Raw genomic sequence first — 20129 nt, forward strand, 5'->3', positions numbered from 1 at the left:
ATTTACAAGTTTCAGCCAAAATACGATAGTGACTAAAGTCGTTACAATAAAACTACTGTACCTTTGTATAAGCAAGACAAAAGAAATCAAACTAAATCACAGACATATTCCAGAAGCTGCTTTCTCTGATCCACCAAATTAATACTTGATGATTTTACATAAAATAACTGCAACATTTAGTTGGAAACAACGGTTACCATGGTAATTTTTCTAAGGGCAATGGTAAATCAGTCGGACATATTAATTGTGTGCTAACTGTCATCACCATGTCATTCTGTCCCCATCACGGCCTTGTGACCGGCGCTTCACCCCGAGACATTCGAGAGATGTCTTCCTCTCATTAGCCAAGCATAAGCCGCTTTGAATAAAAAAAAAGTCTGCAGAATACTAATTAACCGCAACATTTCACACATTATTTATTAGTGCATTTGACCTCAGAGCTACAAATTGTGCTGGAAATGTATAAACTAACGCAAAGCCAGCAGAAAGATTTATTCTGTGTGTGCAGTGCCAGTGAAAGCACGCGACCCCTTTTTCATATTTCATTGCTGTATGGAAGCATAATGTTTTTGCTTCATATCAACAGAAAATACTCTGTGAAGTCAAAAGCAAAGTGGCATTTACCTCCAGAGTTAATGCATTTGAAAGTGTTTTTGTTCCGCTCGCAGGCAAAACTGCCGAAGTTTCATCAAGCTCCATTATGAATAGTAATATCTGTCATTGCACAGCTGCTTGAGTGGATTAGGCTTTGACTAACTCAATTTACCATATTAAACTTTTGGTTTTTACAAACCCAGGTTCCAGAATTAACTGCCAGTGGCGGAAATATAGCCATACATATTTATTACTCACCTAGAAACTGTATTTTTTTCATTTAAAAATCAATATGTTTTTATTTAGTTGTTTATCCTATGCGTAATCACGACAAACTGTGTCTGTGAAACCGGTAGCATCATAACAAAATTGTGTTCCTTCTTTATTTGCATGGCCTTAGCACACCATTTGCATCTTTTTGATTTGATTCACTTACGTCAGACATTTGTGAGCATTTATTGTATTTCTAAAAATGCTTTCCTCCTGCTGGTTTTATTTACTCATCACAGCAGTTTTTACTCGCATTTGGCGCTGACCGAGTTAATTTAGGATCCTGCCCACACTTGTGCAGCTTCTGCGGAGCGTTTTACGTCACGGGTTTGTTTGAAGCCAAGCTGAATGTTCTTGAGGACTGAATCTCATATTCCTGAATCTTTTTTGTGCTTTAGCTCTATATTTCCACTTGTTTTGAGTTTTCTTTGACCTACCAAATCATGACAACTATCATGCTTCAGTTACATTTCTATTAGATTTAGCCCTAATTATTGAGGAAATGATTAAAGTTTTAATCCGATTCAACTATAAAAGCTTTTCAACAAATAGTTTTTCTTCTCCTGCCAATTCTGTATTAGCCACACTTATAAACACTGTATAAAGTGAATATGGAGGTTGCTATTTTAAGGAGATGTGATATTACTCATTCATCAAGGGTGCATTAAATTGATTTCAATTGATCATTTCAATTTTTTTTTTTAGATTATATGACTCAATGTTATACAGTGTAGTGTGCATACCATAGCTGCCTTAACTCTCCATTGCCTGAAATATTAACCAGTATTTCTGAAGAATCTTGTCTGAGTTCTGCTCAGAATGATTGTTGGTCACTAGACCTCATGAATTTCTTGTCATCTGAGTCCAGTCACCCTACAAGACGTGTCACACCCCATCAGACTCACTCAGTTTGTCACTTGGCCGGTCACCACATCCTCCCAGTGCTGAAGCTAATGAGCCGAACACTGTACTCAGTGCATGGAGTTTGTCAACTGCGAGCGTAATGTACCAGCTCCTCCTGATTTAGGATCTGCTCTCCCATCCCAAAGTTTTCCCTAAGCCATTATACCAGAAACTTTAAAACTGTCCTCAGATCAGAGATAAGCACTGACTAATGTACCAGCATGGCAGCCGGTTTCCTCTGCGCTGCCAGGAAAGTGGCACAGGCTCCATGCTATGACCATCATCTGTGGGAAACCTGGAAAATGGGACATCGTTTCATGGTCTGGCAGTTTTACTGTTATTTTTCCATTCGGTAAAATGTATGAAAAAACACGAGGATATCACCGAATGGAAACTTTAATAATCTGTTGACTGTGAAATTGGTGGAGCATTTTTGCCTATGTTTGCATGCTTGCGTAAAGTGTATTTCTGGCCTGAATATTAAAGTTCAGTGTGTACAACATGTTCCAGACATGAAGGATTCCTCCAATCACGTGTCTTGCTGCTGTATGGCAATGCCTTAGCTACCAACGAAAACACCACAGCAACCAGCTGAAACACTCCAGAAACTACATAGCAACGCCCTATCAACTGCCCAGAAAAAACAAGAAATTGCTTAGCAATGCCCTAACAAAAATCCAAAACACCCAGAGACTGCATAGTAACACATTAGCAACCATCCAAAACTACGGTGGCCGAGAGAGCTCAACGAGCTGCAACTTCAGAAAACACATGCAAATAGAAAAAGCATCAGCAAATCAAGAAAACATCTTCATCAGTTTGACAGCAGGTGGTGCAAATGCTCACAACACAACCAAATAAAGAAACACATTGCAAATTCTCACAACACAACCAGATAAATTTTATTTGCAGTGCGTTATCAACTGTATAGCAATCTCCTAAAAGCATCTCATTGCACTAGCAACCACTCAAAACACCCTAGCAACTGCATAGCAATGCTCCAGCAGCCATGTAAAACACCTCAGCAGCCGCATAGAAGCAAACATACAGAATGTTATGGAGATTCATAGAGTGGTGGCGACGTGGCGTCTTTTGAACTGGAGCAATAAGAAGCAACCTAACAAACTACTTAGCAACCATGCTGTCTAGTTGTCTCTGTATTCACATGATATTGAATTAATTAATTAGTACTTATAAATACGCTTCCAGAGTTTTCATTTATGCTTCTAAAGTTTTCATTTACGATTCTGAAGTTACAAAAATTACATTCATTTTAATTAGCACAAAGTTAATCCCATAGAAGCATATTCAGGCTTAGAGGGCACAGCTAAAACAATTAAAATAAAATAAAATAAAAAACTTTCAGATGTGCAGCCATTCTGGATTACTTGGAAAAAAAAAAGTAATCTGATTACGTAACTTGCATTACTTGTAATATTAATTTAAATTATATTTTTTTACACACACATCAAAACATAAAGTAATCCAAAGGTTTTCTGGCTTTAGCTGCTCAGTTCTGTGTAGATTTGCACAAGAAGCTTCTTGACCAGTCAGAGCTCTTTTTTGGTGTCAGTCTCTGGACATTTAACGTGGGAATAAGTCTATTCAGAGGTTAGTGAAATGCCAGTCAGTGTTCAGTCTCTGGGCTCGGACTCTCCGTACCCTTCAGATGTGAATCGGCGAGTCCCGCGTCTCTCTATGAAGCAGTGACATTGGCTGGTCAACGTTTCAGCTCTGAAGAGAAAAAGAGCAAGACTGGAATCTCACCTTCAAGGACCCAGAGGAAAATTACATTTAAATTTGAGATTGGTGACCCTCTTCTACTTCGGAGCATTGTGGAAATGAAATTAATGGCCCATGGGTACGACTCCAGGGTCTGAGGAGAGAGAACGAGAGAGATGAATCAAAAAAAGAAGAGGAAAGAAATGAAGACTTTTTTTGCTGTGAAGCAAACGTATAGGTGACTTTCCGGGAATGGAGAGGTATGAAGGCCTAGAACGTTCAAAAACACAGTAAAGGGAAGTAATTGAGATGGAAAGGAAGTCAGAGATAGAGCGAGCGACAGAAGGAAATGTAGGCTGGCTGGATATTTGCTCTTTTTCCCCTCTAGCTGTAATTAACACTGGCTGGCTCACTCCATAAATCAACACCTGTCCGGCTTTCACAACAGGTTCACCGCGGCTTCCCTCCAGAGGGCCATCAGAACGCCACCTCCACCTGAGTGTGAATGCACTCCTGTAGAGTTTTATACTCAGCTTTTATACTTTTAGGTTGCTTTGGTGAGATAAAAATATAGCACATATTTAAGTGAAAATAAGGCCCCAAAATGTCATGTAGCTATAGACTACCATAAGCCATAAGCCTGGTCCATAAACCTGGTCCAGATTGCCGATAAGAACTGCCGACTTGGAAGTTGCGTTGTGCCAACCAATCAGTTTGAACCTAGTGAATTAAACTAATGGATGGCCAGTGAGACTGTTGGTGGTTTGTGTGTGTGCACATGATATTGAATTAATTGAACAAAAGTACAGACATGTGGGCAATGAATGCAAATCAAAAATGAGGTACAGAAAAAATAAGCTTTTTCAGCTTAGAAGAACAACATAGCAATGCCCTAACAAGCACGCAAATCACCCTAGCATTCCATCTAAAGCCCTCCAGCAATATTTTAGCAACACCTTAGCAACCACCCAACATATAGTGACAAACAAAACATCTCAAAACAAACAAACAAACAAAAACCTTGCAACTGCAATGGCCCAAACCACTCCAGTAATGACATACCAATGCCCTAACAACCACCCAAAACACCCTAGCAAATACATAACAACGCCTTAGCAACCACCCACAACATCATAGTGGCTGTTTAGCAATGCCCGAACAAGCACTCAAAAAAACAACAACTAGCAACTATGTAGCAACCGACCAAAAAAAACAAACAAACACTCCAGCAATGACGTAACAACACCCTAGCAGTCACCCAAAACACCCTAGCAAATGCATAGCAATGCCCTAGCAACCACCCATACTACCATTGTGATTGCTTGGACTCAAAACAAAACAAAAAACTGGCAACTACAACTGACCAAAAAAATAAAAAAACACTCCAGCAATGACATAACAATGCCCTAGCAACCAGCCATAACACCCTAGCAGATGCATAGCAACCACCCAAAATGTTAGTGATTGCATAGCAAAGGCACTCAAAAAAAACCCCTATCAACTGTATAGCAATCTCCTAAAAGCATCTCATTGCACTAGCAACCACTCAAAACACCCTAGCAACTGCATAGCAATGCTCCAGCAGCCATGTAAAACACCTCAGCAGCCGCATAGAAGCAAACATACAGAATGTTATGGAGATTCATAGAGTGGTGGCGACGTGGCGTCTTTTGAACTGGAGCAATAAGAAGCAACAAACTACTTAGCAACCATGCTGTCTAGTTGTCTCTGTATTCACATGATATTGAATTAATTAAACAAAATAACAGGTGTGTAATCATTGCATGCAAAATGAATGCAATGTTAGGAGTACAAACATGTCCTTTTTTTTCTTTTTGGCAGTCCAGCAGCTCTTTTGCTGCTGTGAATTTAATAATTATCACTAGTAAGATGTCTGCCCTGCATGATATCACACACCAAAACATGAGGGAGGCGCTCATGTATGTGTGTGTGTGTGTGTGTGTGTGTGAATATCTGATGTATGAGATTGAGAAGTGTGCTGAGCTGTTGAGGTTAGCAGCTCTGATCAGATCACAGATGTGTGAAGCATGACTGCATTTTGTTGTCGGAGTCCCACTCAGATTACAAACCCTTTGTCTCAGATGTGTGATTAAGTTACTGATCTTTAATAGAGTTGAGATATGATTGATTGATTAACACTTTCTTGGTTTTTGAAAGCAATTACACAGTTTGCACAGAGTGGAACTCTGGCAACCCAGATTGCCCAATGAAATTAGATAGGAAGAAAGACCTTACCCAGGAAGCACACAGCATCATAAGACATTGATATTTGGTTAAATTATATTTTATATTTAGTTGTGTATAAAAAAGTTGTTGTATTTTGATGTGTAAAAAACATGAGTACCTCATGAGTAATATGTGGCTTCTTCATCATCGTGCTAGATGACCTCATTTAAATTATGGTGAGCTTTCCATAGACTGGACTGAAAACAGATTTCAGTCTTTTGCATGTAATGCAAAAATCACTGATCTCTCCAGTGCAGCGTGTTTCTTCAATGGGATCAAAGTTCTTGTTAGAAAGGACTGAGGCAGTAAGCTAGCTGTTATTATGGCTGTTAGAAAATACATTTAGAGAGGTTCATGCTTACAACAAACAGAAAAAAATCTGCCGATGTAGGACTTACCCTCAAAATGATTCCTATTAGTGCCTTACTGTTTATTAGTTTAAAGTTAACAGCATTAAATTACAGCTTTAAAGGGACAGTTCACCCAAAAATGAAATCTATCTATTGATTCGTCCATCCGTCTGTCCGTCTATCCGTCTATCTATCGATTCGTCCGTCTGTCTATCCGTCTATCGATCCATCTGCTATCTGTCTGTCTGTCCATTTATCCATCCATCCATCTGTCTGTCTGTCTATCTATCTGTCTGTCTTTCTGTCTATCTATCTATCTATCTATCTATCTATCTATCTATCTATCTATCTATCTATCTATCTATCTATCTATCTATCTATCTATCTATCTATCTGTCTGTCTGTCTGTCTGTCTGTCTGTCTGTCTGTCTGTCTGTCTGTCTGTCTTTCTGTCTGTCTGTCTGTCTGTCCATCCGTCTGTCTGTCTTTCTGTCTGTCTGTCTGTCCATCCGTCTGTCTTTCTATCTGTCTACCCATCTGTGTATATAATTCTATCTGTCTGTCTGTCTGTCCATCCATGCTTCCATCCATCCTATCTGTCCTATCCGACTATAAACATTATGTTCCCCTGATCATGCAGAATATATAATCCATTAAGGTTGTTAAGAAATAATAGATGAAAAAGTGAACATAAACATTCATGTGATGCACATGGTGGCATCAGGATTCAGATCAGGGTCAGTGTTTGCTGCATAAACACATGAAAGGTGCCGGCGTTCTGCGCTGTGGTCAGTGACTGTTGCTTCCAGAGATTATGATGGAGCTCCTGCCCCGTGTCCAGATAAGCTTTAAATACCCTCAATCAAAACCTACTTTAAACCATATTTTGGCTGTCGCTCAAGCAGAATCGATCGCACTCACACTCCAAAGCCTTCCTTCCCGCGGCTGCTCTCACACGCCGGCGTTTGGTACATGATGGGACTTGACAGGCCTCTCTTTCGCTCACGTTCTTCCGCTCAGAAGCATTGATTAGTGAAGATCGCTCTCATGCTCGGTGTCAGTCTCACACTCTCACGGCATGGAAATCTGACGGGGACGGCTGCCAATCTCAGGAGGATGTGGAGAAACAGGTTGGCTCTTGAGAGGAAATGAGGGTGAAAGTAATTCTTCACGGGCTGAAACACTACAGCCTCCTCATTCTAGGAACACCTTTCTCTTCTAAACACTTGTTTTCCCCACAATAATGAACTCTTGTGTTGGGCTAAATTCTGTGAAATGGTAGCTGACCAAGCTACTCATAATTTAGAAACCCTATGAGATAGTTCACCCAGTGCATTTTCTTTTCTGTGTTGACATGTTGCCTTTTAAAAAAGAGAAATGTGCTGAGACATATAGATCTCCTGAAACACATACAGCAAACATTTTAGTTTTTTTCTGGCCAAAATATATGGAAAATATAAGTTGTAAACAGTGACGCTCAATGAAACATATTTTTAAAACTGAAATTATATTTAGTTTCAACCTTCACATGCCAAAATGTATTTCAGGGACAAGAAAATACATTTCCAGTCTAACAGTAGTCTAAATTTAGGCTAAATGTAGATGGAATAGCCGAGATCAGAACTTCAAAACTAGATTTAAAATGATTTAATAATGTTTAATAATAGTTTATTAAAATAGTATATAGTCTTTTTTTTCCGTTGTTAATTTCCTTGCTGAATTTTTCAAATGTTCGCATGTGGTTAAGACAAGAAGAAAAATAAGTTATTTTTCAAATGTGACTTATGTGTATGTATTTTCTTGGATTGAAATATATGAAGGGCAAAATGTATTTCAGAAAAGTATTTTTCAAAAGTTTTCAAAACTATAAACTGAAAACTTTTGAAATCCACTAATTACACTGAAACAATGAGGAGCCAATATGTTTTAAAATAAATAATCAGATTTTTTACAACAATTCCGGTCCTCAGATTTCACTGACTGCGCACTGATATTAACAATCCAACAGCACTGGACCATTTCACTGTTTTTATCACTCTGCTTGTCTGTGCTTGTTCCAGACAAACTGTCAATCTGTGAAATGAATGGTGAGGATTTTTCAAGTTACTCTAGAAGGTGGCAACAAGTGACCTTTATGAGTCATTCATTCAACCCATTTGTTCAAAGCACTACTTCATTCTGGAATAACTCATGAGTGAGTCGTTGAATCATTCATTCAACTGATTCGTTCAACCATGCCGGTTCAGGGATGAAACATCATTATGCATCGCTCACAACTGTTTATTTAATTTGCCCTTGTAACAAAAAAATTACTATATTAAACTATTATTTAAATATTATTATACAACTAGTATTCAATATACACGATATTGATATTGTTTTTATACACAATTTAAAAAGTTAATATTGAGTGTGGCTAACATTGCAAATGAACTATCCTGTGAGCATATTTCAGAACTGGGTTACCAATTTAATGCAAATAATGCACCTTAAGTTCGCTTCGTGTGTTTGTTTTCAGGTACCTGCGGAGAAGAAGTAATTTTGGAAAAATGCAGTAAATAGTAGGCTAGAGAACTGTAAGTACCATTATAACTGTACTGACTGACAAAATGAGTTTCAGCAGATGTGTGTTTGGTGTCGTTGTGTTATTGTTGCACATGCGCAGTAGCGCGCTGGAGTCCGTGTGGAGCCGCAGAACCAGGCTATAAATCATCTGTCAGCGGATGACAGTTCTAAACGAGCACTCTCATTGGACGAGACAAGTACATCACTTTGTGTGTTAGTTACTTGAGGCTCTGCCACGCCATCTGCGCACATTAAACTCAGCAGAAGTTGATGTGTGTGCATGTTTGTGCATTCATAATGGAGAAAAAGACTGTGAATTTATGCCATTAAGAGAGAAATGAATTGCTCATTATCTATGGCTGATAAACTCCTGACTGCTTGTTGTTACAGCCTTCCTCTTCATTCACTTTCTCTCACTTTTATAGTTTCCTTAAAACCAGTGTGTCGGCTGTGTTCAGACTGGAGGCAGAGAATATACTGGACACTGACTACTGTTTCTGAAAAATAGTATGTGGAAAAGTCTGCATTAAACAATTTAGGCTACTTTTCACATTTCACCCCAAAAATAGTAATAATAAAAAAAATTATAGTTTGCATAAAGAAAATGAAGCCATATTTAAAATGTTTTCCATTTTATATGATTATCAGGTATACGATTTTTTTCATTTTACATTTCCTCTTTATTCAGTTTTTTTTTTTAATCAAAAGCATAAATTAAATGCAGTATAATAAAAGGATGATAACCAAGATGTAAACAATATATAAAAAAAATCACATTGCAATTATTATTATTATTATTATTATTTTCTCTCTATTTTATTTATTAATTAATTTATTTAGCATTTTTTACAGTAATAAAGAATTTTACCTTATTGTTTGTCACAAAAATAATGTCACATTGCAAGAAAAACAGGCTTACTGGTGCAAAATAATTTTTTTATATATTTATTACATAAATATTTTATATTTTCTTTATGCAAAATATTATTTCTTATTCCAGTCTTTGAAATTTTGCGTTGAAATATGACCTGGACTTGTTCTTGAAAAGTGAAATACTGTACACATTTTAGCAAATATAGCAGGTCATTCAAATATTCAATGCATATATGCACAGCAGGAATAATAATAATTATAATATATAATGAATATTAATAAATTTAAAGCTGCAAGAATAAAATAAGTTTTGCCCCCTCCTTGTGTGTGTGTGTGTGTGTGTGTGTGTGTGTGTGTGTGTCAGTGACGTCAGTCAGTCCTGAAGACTCTTCAGAATCACGTTTAGTCTGTCTGTGGGAGATGGATTCATATATTTTTATGCTCGGGCAGGTTTTCACTTCAAACGGAGGTTGGCAGAGGTGAGAGCAGCAGGTTTGGGTTTATATACAGACCTGTGTCACAAAGATTTTCTCACATAAGAGTGCGGTTGCCAGGGTGTTGCTATCCAGTTTCTAATGAGTTCTGTTCATAGACTGGTTGCTGTCAGGGTGTTCCTAACTGGCCCACATTAAAAGTCTATGATATATTCTGAGTCAATGAAGGTTTTTTCACCTGTTTATTCTGGCATATGTGAATATGAGGTGAATTGCATTAGAATTGTTAAAATAGCCTTGAGTCGTGCCAGGATTCTGCATGCTGCCTTTAGAGGGCACTAAAAATACAACAGAGCAGTGAATCTCAAACGCTTCTGCTTCAGATTTGGCATTCACATCCAGCAACACTGTACTGATGATTTTAGATATATTTATATATATATCATATATTTTTCTGAATCTCAGAAGCTTATAATCACTATATGCACAATTATATGGTTAGCTAAATTTTATTATTTACACAATAAAAGTGTATTTTGCATAATAAAGTAAGACTGTATTGTATTTTAAAAAATAAATAAAATTATGTTATTTACACCAGAGTTATTTTAGTATCATTGATATACTATTACAGTTTTTTGTGCAATATTTAACTTTTTTTTTCACTTAATTTTAGTTACATTTTTACAAATTTTGTTGTGTAGTTTTGACATTTGTATTAGTTTCACTTTTTTATGTTGTCTACACTGTTTGTATTTGATAAAATGTGAATGAGAAATGTTGGCTTTAATAAGTTGAATTAGATATATATATATAATTTTAGTTTAGTTATTGTTTAAGTAATTTAGTTTTAGTGTAGTTTTTCCCCAGGGTCTGTGATCCAATTTCAGGTCATAACTCAGCAGAAGTGAGAGTTGTAGAGGGTCATATAAGAGTCACAGTCTGATTCTAGATGCTGTGGATCCTGCTGTACTTTGCTCTTGTGACCTTGAACAGCGAGCATAACGTCTGTCTGCTCCATCGTGTCTGTTTCTCTGTTCATATAAGAATCTGCTCTCAGAATGGAGTTAAACAAAACAGAATTCTTTGTATCAAATGTTCACAAAAAGCCATGAAAGAAGGTTTTCTCTTCCTCTCCAGAAGATCCGTTTCCATTACAGCGCGACAGTAAGTGAACATGACACTCCAACAGCTCAAGGTTACAGTAATGACTTTGAAAGATCTGTAACTGAACTCACAAAGACTTACACTCTTCTTTTGATATAGAATTATCAAACGAGGTTGTAGAAAAGCCTCCTTCTTCCTTTTACACAATTCTTTTTTTGCAGAATCAAATAAATCCATCTGATATTTCATTATAAGTATGTCCCTCTGAAAGTGTAATTATGACCTTCTTAACATTTGTTTTCTACACAGAAAATGCATGCTGTTGCATTGTTCTACACATCCACGTCAAATGATGTTAATAACGGGCAGTAAATGATAATGGCCATATGAACAGCTGCATGCATAAAGTGCATGTTTTTAATGTATTGATTATGCTGAAAGACTCAGAAATACATATAGCAGTGTCTTTGAAGTCTGTTGTATGTAGTAAATACCATGTAATAAATTGTCCTGAATACCACAGTGCAGTCTAAGAAATAAAGACCTTCCCATCTAATATGTGTAAAATATTATTTGGAAAATATTTAATTTTTATTCTGCTCATTATAGTACTTTTAAAAGTTAAAGTTAGATTTTTTTTCCCAATTTTTTTAATTATTAATTTATTTGAATCTGTTTTTATTTATTTTAATAGTTAAGTAGTAAATAGCTATTTTTATTTATTTATTTTTGCATTGGTCCCCAGTCCCCAATTTGAAAACCTTGACTTTAGACTATTTATGATCGCCAAGCAACTTGACATATTAATATAGAATAATTTGTGTGTTTTTTGTGATTATTTAACTGTTTATTAATACATTTATATTAATCTAATTTTTATTGATTTTTTCATCAAATTCTATTATTTCTATTATGTACTGAGTACCACACTGCAGTCTTAGAAACTAAAGAGTACATATAGTCATCAATATATTATTACTGCAGAAATCAGCACAACATGTATTTTCCCCTGCAGTTCATATTCACATCAGCTTCATAGTTTCCATCCTGACTGTCATGAAAGCTCATAAGTGACTGCTCTTCTACACAAATGGTGCTCTGGATGAGAAGACGCATTTAACTGGATTAACATGTTACTATGTAAATAAACTTGAGACAATAAAAAAAAAAGAATATGCTAAAAAACAAAATAGTAAAAAATATTTTGATTTTTAAATATTTTTATTTATCCTACCTTGTCTGCCTTCGTAGATTAGTTTTTCATTGAGCTAGTTGCAATGCATCATGGGATTACATTCATATCTCTGTCAAGGCCTTATGAGAAAATCAAAAGTTAGGAGAAAGCTCCTTTATTTATGATAAATATCTGAGCATCCTTGAAAAAAGTAAAGCGTTTAATTTTTAGTTTACAGAGTTTAATTTTCTTACCCTGCTCTACCAAATAGGTTTTTTTTTCTTAAGAGCAAGAAAAAATAAGGGGAAGAAGATAAATAAGCAAGTCTTATGACCTTGACACTTCATAACATTCTGTGAACAAAAACTCGCTCATCATTAATGTGAGGATGCTTAGTTTGAGTTAACCTAAGAGCTTTTTCTTAAAGTTTTGTAACTCATTTAGGGTCACGGACATGCCTCTGATGTGTCTATGTTATTATACACAAACATTATATTATGATTATGAAAGCACACTCATAAAAACTGTTTTTCCACATTTGTTTTGTTTAAAATGTAGAAAGTTAAGTAGTTACAATACTGTTTATAATAATTAGGTGAAAACATTTTTTTTTAAATAGTTATGTACAGTTATAAAAACAATTTGTTCTCTTATTTAAATATATCAAATATATGTATTTTTGCATTGATGTTAAAAGCTTACTTTAGGTTGGTTTTTTATTTTATTTTAGATTTTTAGTAAGTTGTATTGAATCCAATTGGGGTCAATATTACTTCATGAAAATCCCAGAATTTGAATCTGATACAAGGGTTAATTAAATATTTTACAATCCATATCTCAAGCACAAAATTTATATTATGATTGTGATTATGAAAGCACACTGAAATATTTGCTTTTCCCCACTTCTTTTGTGTGTAACAAAAACAAAAAAACAAAAACACCTACTAATTAAACAATATTAATTCATTTATTTGAGAAGTATTCATGTTAAAACTTTACTTTAGCTTTTGTTTTTCACTGTGTGATTGAATCCAATTAGGGTCCATTTGACCTCATAAAATGTCCAGAATTTGAATCTAATACAAGGGTTAATGAAATGTGACCCTGGACCACAAAACCAGTCTTAAGTGTCAATTTTTCCAAAATTTAGATGTATACGTCATCTGAAAGCTGAATAAATAATCTTTCCATTGATGTATGGTTTGTTATGATCGGACAATATTTGTCTGAGATACAACTATTTGAAAATCTGGAATCTGAGGGAGCAAAAAAATCTAAATATTGAGAAAATCGCCTTTAAAATTGTTCAAATGAAGTTCTTAATGCATATTACTAATCAAAAATTATGTTTTGATATATTTATGGCAGAAAATTTACAAAATATCTTCATGGAACATGATCTTAATATCCTAATGATTTTTGGCATAAAAGAAAAATGTATAATTTTGACCCATATGTATTGTTGTCTATTGCTACAAATATACCTGTGCTACTCATGACTGGTTTTGTGCTCCAGGGTCACTAATATTGTACGATCAATATCTGCTTTATTCTTGAAAACCAAGATTGAGGTTTCTGTCATTTCAGTCAGCGGTGACGGTGACCTGCTCCAATCCACGTCAGTCTTCAGAAGATAACATCTTTAGAGGCCCGTCTGCGTGAAGCTCTGCCAGAAACAATAGACGAGAGGAGAGTATTATCGGCATCCTCAATAACAGCGTCTTTGTTCCTCCTCTGCCCGAGCAAAGCCACAGCGCACCGTATGATCATGAAAGACGGCCGTCAGATGCAGCTCGCTTTGAGTGCTGGGTCAGGACAACACCAACCGCTCCGGATCTCACACAAAGATGCTTTTCAAGAGAGAGAGACGAGCCACTCAGGTGAACACTGACTCGTGCGTATTACAAGAGTGACACCAGATAAAAGCCACCGAGCCTAAAAACACTCATGAACTCTATGCATAAGCTAGATAAACTAGATTAGATTTACAAAAGAAAACGTGATGTGTGCATGTGCCAAACCAACCAGCATGAAGCTATGGTGCTCTTATTTGTTTTGAGCGTGTTGCTATGTGGGTGCCAGGGCGTTGCTATGTGGTTGCTAGGGTGTCACTTATTTTGTTTTTTTAAATAGGTGATTACTGGCCCGAGTCAAAATAGCTATGATATTCTGGGGTGGCATTGCTATGAAGTTACTAAGTTGCTAGGGTGTTAATAATTGTTTTTAAATAAGTGTTACTGGCCCAAGTCAATATGTCTCTATGATATTATGGGATGCCATTGTTTTTTAGTTGATAAGGTGTTCTACTTTTTAGGTGCTCATTGGCCCAAGTCAAAATACAGTAGCTGTGATATTACGGGGTGGCGTTGCTATGAAGTTACTAAGGTGTTATTGGTGGTTGCTAGGTTGTTACTAATTGTTTTTAACTAGGTGATCACTCAAGTCAAAACGTCTTTATGATATCATGGGATGCTGTTGCTTTTCAGTTGATGTTCTGTGTGGTTGCTAGGGTGTTACGAAGTGTTACTGGCCCAAGTCAAAATAGCTATGATATTCTGCGGTGGCATTGCTATGAAGTTACTAAGGTGTTCTCGGTGGTTGCTAGGGTGTTAATAATTTATTTCAAGTAGGTGTTACTGGCCCAAGTCAATATGTGTATATGATATTATGGGATGCTGTTGCTTTTCAGTTGATAAGGTGTTCCGTGTGGTTCCTAGGGTGTTACTAATTGTTTTAGGTGCTTACTGGCCCAAGTCAAATAGCTATGATATTATGGGATGCCATTGCTGTGCTAGAGTGTTTCTAAGCATTGCTATGCAGTTGCTATTGTGTTTTGAATGGTTTCTAGGGTGTTACTAAGTTTTTTTAAGTAGGTGCTTATTGGTCAGTCAAAATGGCTAAGATATTATGGGGTGGTGTCGTTATGCAATTGCTAAGACGTTCTGAGTGGTTACTAGGGTGTTTTTAAGCATTGCTATGCACTTGCTAATGTGTTTTGAGTGGTTGCTAGCGTGTTACTAAATATTTAAATAGGTGCTTACTGGCCCAAGTCAAAATAGCTATGATATTATGGGGTGGTGTTGCTATGCAGTTACTAAGGTGTTCGGAGTGGTTGCTAGGGTGTTGCTGAGTGTTTTTAAGTAGTTGCTTACTGGTCCAATTAAAAATAGCTATGATATTATTAGGTGGTGTTGTTATGCAGTTGCTAAGGCATTGTCAGGTGGTTGATATGGCTAGTCTAGACATGGCTCCGAACTCTCTTTCAATAAGTTTAAGTGAAGTTGAATCATTTGTTTTAGGGTTTGGTCAAATCAAAAACATTAAATATGAGCAATAATAATAGTTTTGCTTCCCTTAGCAAATGACTAACTGTGGTCGTACTTCATATGTGTCTCAGATACACTGTAAGAGCCTTTTATATCACTTGATCTCCTGCTGTTAGTTCAGAAACAAACTTTGTTGAAGTGCTGTGAGCTGACATTGACTCTGATTGGCTCCATCATTTCCTCACCGGGCAGATATTCAGACACACAAACGCTGCTGATGAAGAGATCTCATCAGACATCTGAACGCTCGTGATGAAGATGCCACTGAGAAATGCCTCGCTGTCACCGACGTCGTATTCAAATCATTAATCTTAAAACTGAGCAGCGAGAACTCTTTAGACAAAACCACCCCAAAAAGCCCCATTGAAATCCAAATATGATCTTATTTATGATACTATGATGTAATTTCTCAAATGTGATCATCTTTTCTATAAGATTTAATAGGCATGTATATGATTTCTTGTATAAAGACCCATCAATACTGTGAAAAATGTATAGTTTAAATTAGTGCTGTCAAACGATTAATCGCAATTAATCACATCCAAAATAAAAATTTACATAATATATGTGAGTGTACTGTGTATATTTATTATGTATATATAAAAACACACACATGCATGTATATATTTAAGAAAAATATAAGTTTATACATTTAAAATGCATTTAATAATATCAATTATGTGAATACATAGAAAGACAAGGAAATATTTTCAAAATATATACATATATAAAAATATATATATATATATAAATATATATATATAAAATAATATGTATATATAAATACACACACATACAGTGTGTGTATTTATATATACATAATAAATAAAAAACTTTCATTTTGGATGTGATTAATTGCGATTAATCGTTTGACAGCACTAGCATAAATATATCTAAAATATTATTTGAAAAATATTTAGTTACATTATTCTACCCATTATAGTAATGTCTTGTTAGTTGTATTATTTATTTACACATTTATCTATTATTATTGTATTTTATGCATTTATATATATAAAAAATTATGCTTTATTTTTTTACTTTTTTTAATTCACTTTTTTATCAAATTTTAATTATTAATTCATTGTATTATGTGTTTGTTAATACATTTATTTTTACATTTTTCACAGTTTTTCTTTCAGCGTTTCCATCAGTCAAATAAGTAAATGACTGCAAGTCAAGAAGGTTTATGACAATTACTGCTTATAACCAAAGGACCTTTATATGGCCATCTCTGACCGTAGTGTCTGGCCAGTGATTAATCTGTCGTCTTCTGATAACATCAAGGCTTCACATCGATATTACGTTTCTCCATCTCCCAAACCTGAAACGTGTAAATACAGTTCGTTAGGCAAACCTGACGCTGTCAGCACAGGAAGGTCATGATGTCGACGGTGTGACATTACACATCTCTGCAATAATTTGAGCACTTAAGAAAATCAGACGCACAATTAGCAGCTTTGCACCATCAGATCCGTTACCAATATCATCATCCGCTTGCCGTTAGTACTGGGCTTCAAGAGAAAACTCAATCACGCTCTTGGACCGCAAATGAATCAAAGGTGACATCGCTTGACATCATTATCCTGGTGGAAGAGCATGTGATCTTCTGAGGGTGCTGAGCTCCAATGGCGTCTAATTACAAATGGTTGGGTCCGAAGGCTTCGCTTTATGTCCCAAGTGAAAGATTGCACCACTTTAATTGGATATTAAAGCTCTGGGAAACAAATTATAATAGGCATTGTTCCTCTAAAAATAATGGTTTTAATGCATCTTAAGTATCAGCGGTTCATATCCAACATCATCTCATGAGAGCTGAACTCATGGATATTGAGTTTGCTTGCTGTTAATCACCTACAACAAAACACCTCTCTGAATAGCCCATTTTTATTTTTACAGCTGGTTTTTGTTTTAAGGTAAACTCACATTTACCGTTTCATGTGCGAAATCCAGTCATTTATTTCTTTTTAATAATTTCTGTAGTTAAAATTACCTTTAAATGAAGTCAATGTTCCTTAATATCATATTTATTTTGTAGTCTACTTTATTCTGACTAAAACTGTGTAAGTTTAGTAGATGAAAACATCATTTTAGTCAATGAAAATAACTTGTGAGTTGACATTAATGTCTAAAAATATGTAACAGATCAAGTTTTACGATGCTTATTCCAAACATATGTTAGGATATTTTCCAATTGATGTTAGTTGTTCATTTTCAATTCAGGTACCCAGCACCATGTATTATTTACATATTTTAATCAATATTTTTAGATTGACTTACAAAACGAGAGATGCAATCATTCCCATAAGATTTCATTCTTGAGGGTTCTCTCGCCTCACAGAAATAATCGCCGTCAGTGGTGAGCCGTACGAGGTGCTTTGACCCAGTTGGATGGTGGCAATTTTCATGAAAAAGCCCCGCTGATAACAGTGTCATTTCAGCGCCCTGCTGTGTGACGGTCATCTTTATGTTCTGTCCCTCTCCTGCTCCTCCAGACTGTTGGGTTCCCGGCACCTGTTACACTGATATAAAAGGAATTCAATTTAGTTGTATTTGTAAAGCGCGTTTCACAGAACGTACTGTTCCAAAGCAGCTTTACCATGAATATTGCCCTACATTTGCTTTTAGAGACGCCAGTGAAATCTGCAAGAGCTGATGCTTTTCCAACCGAGGGAGAGGTGCAAAAACATTTATTAAAAGTTAAAAGCTGTTGTGATGATTCAGCATGAATAGACTGAGAAAAACCAACCGTGCATTTTGTTGCTGATGGTCATCATAAACAAGAACAGAATCACTGTCCATAAAGGAATAGTTCAGCCAAAATTGAAAATTAGCTGGAAATGCGCTTACCCTCAGGCCACCCGAGATTCAGATTTGGAGAAATGTAGCATTGCATCAGTGTCTCAGCAAGGGATGCTCTGCAGTGAATGGGTGCCGTCAGAATGAGAGTCCAAATAAAAACATCCATAATCCATAATAACGCTTCCTCCAGTGAAAAAGTGCATCTCCTGTTGTTTCTCACATCAAAATCCAGCCACATATTTGTTTAGAGCTGTTTTGGCATCTGTGCAAATTTATCTCCTGATTCAGACCAGATCACTTTTTCACTGGAAGAAGCCTTATTATGGATTATAGACTCATATTTTAGTTAAAAAATGAATGCCTTGATGGATTTGTTTCAGCTTTAGTCTTCTCCAGATGTTAACTGATGGACTGGAGTGGTGTGGATTATTGTGATGTTTTTATCAGACTCTCATTCTGACGGCACCCATTCACTGCAGAGCATCCATTGCTGAGACACTGATGCAGAGACACATTTCTACAAACCTGATGAAGAAACACACTCATCTACATCTTGGATGGCCTGAGGATGAGTTATTTTCAGCAAATGTTCATTTTTTTTTGTAAACTATTCCTTTAAGGCCAAAATACAAAGATTACCTGCATGTGCAAAACATTTCTTTAAATTAAGACTCTTACTGTTATTTGTGAGTTTAGCTATTAGCCAGCAGTGTGCTTTAAGTTCTTGTAAAGGGCTGAAACTTTAAATGTGCCATTTGTAGTATATAACAATGCAGAGAGGCGATTATAGGTCACCAAACAATGAATTCTGGAGGTCACAGATGAGACAAAAACAAAAGCTGCGACGCTTTAATTGCCTTCAAGATAAAAGGCATCATTTGAGACGATTGCTAAAACACAGACTGGCTCTTCTGGCACAGGTCAAATCCCTTTCATGAGCTATCTTCACAGCCAGGCGAAGGTGTTTTTAACCCACAGGTAAGAGGGGAATTAGCATATTTCAAAAAGCATTATGCAACGTTTTCTGGAATTCAATACAGCCGCGTATTAATGCGAATATTTTCTCATCTAGGAACCACTGAGTTCCTGTAAAATATTGGGTTATTCAGACAAAACAAAACCCGCTCTCCAGCGGCGCGAGGGAAGTGTGGCTCTTTTTATTTGTTTTTCATTTGCAGATTTTTCTCCTCTGAACTTTTTTCCGTGGCTTTGAGGTGTAAATGCAGCGGTTAAATCATCTGAAGTATATGCTGCTATCATTTGTAATTGGATGTTGTCAAAATAAGTCATTTGAAAGCGCCTCGCACGGCTGCGTGAGCTGCTGTACTTTCAACACTGCTGTGAAAAATTGTTTTGTTTTCCTTATTTCAGCTGCCTATATCTTTATTGTGCAAACACTTGACACATTTGCATAAGACGCCTTGTGTGTCACGGCGATGAAATATTAATGTATATGTCCGGAGTTCAGCCATAAGAAATCAAAACTTTCTTCTACAAAACTTGAGCTTTGCAATATGCCAGACACATGTGAGATTACTGGGGTCTCAATTGTAATTTCATGCATTTATTTTGGGGGTTTTGCATCACTTTTTTACTTCAGATCTATTTAAATTGATATGCTTGTGATTTGGATATCTTTATTTTGTTTTGGCCATCTGTTTTGGGGGTATTTTTATAATATAGCCTGTTATTCTATCTCTCCTGTCTGGTTAGGTTTACATTTATCCATGAATCATTTATTCATCCCGCTGCCCTCATGCTT

Source organism: Barbus barbus (genome assembly GCF_936440315.1).
Source record: "Barbus barbus genome assembly, chromosome: 7".
Lineage (NCBI taxonomy): Eukaryota > Metazoa > Chordata > Actinopteri > Cypriniformes > Cyprinidae > Barbus > Barbus barbus.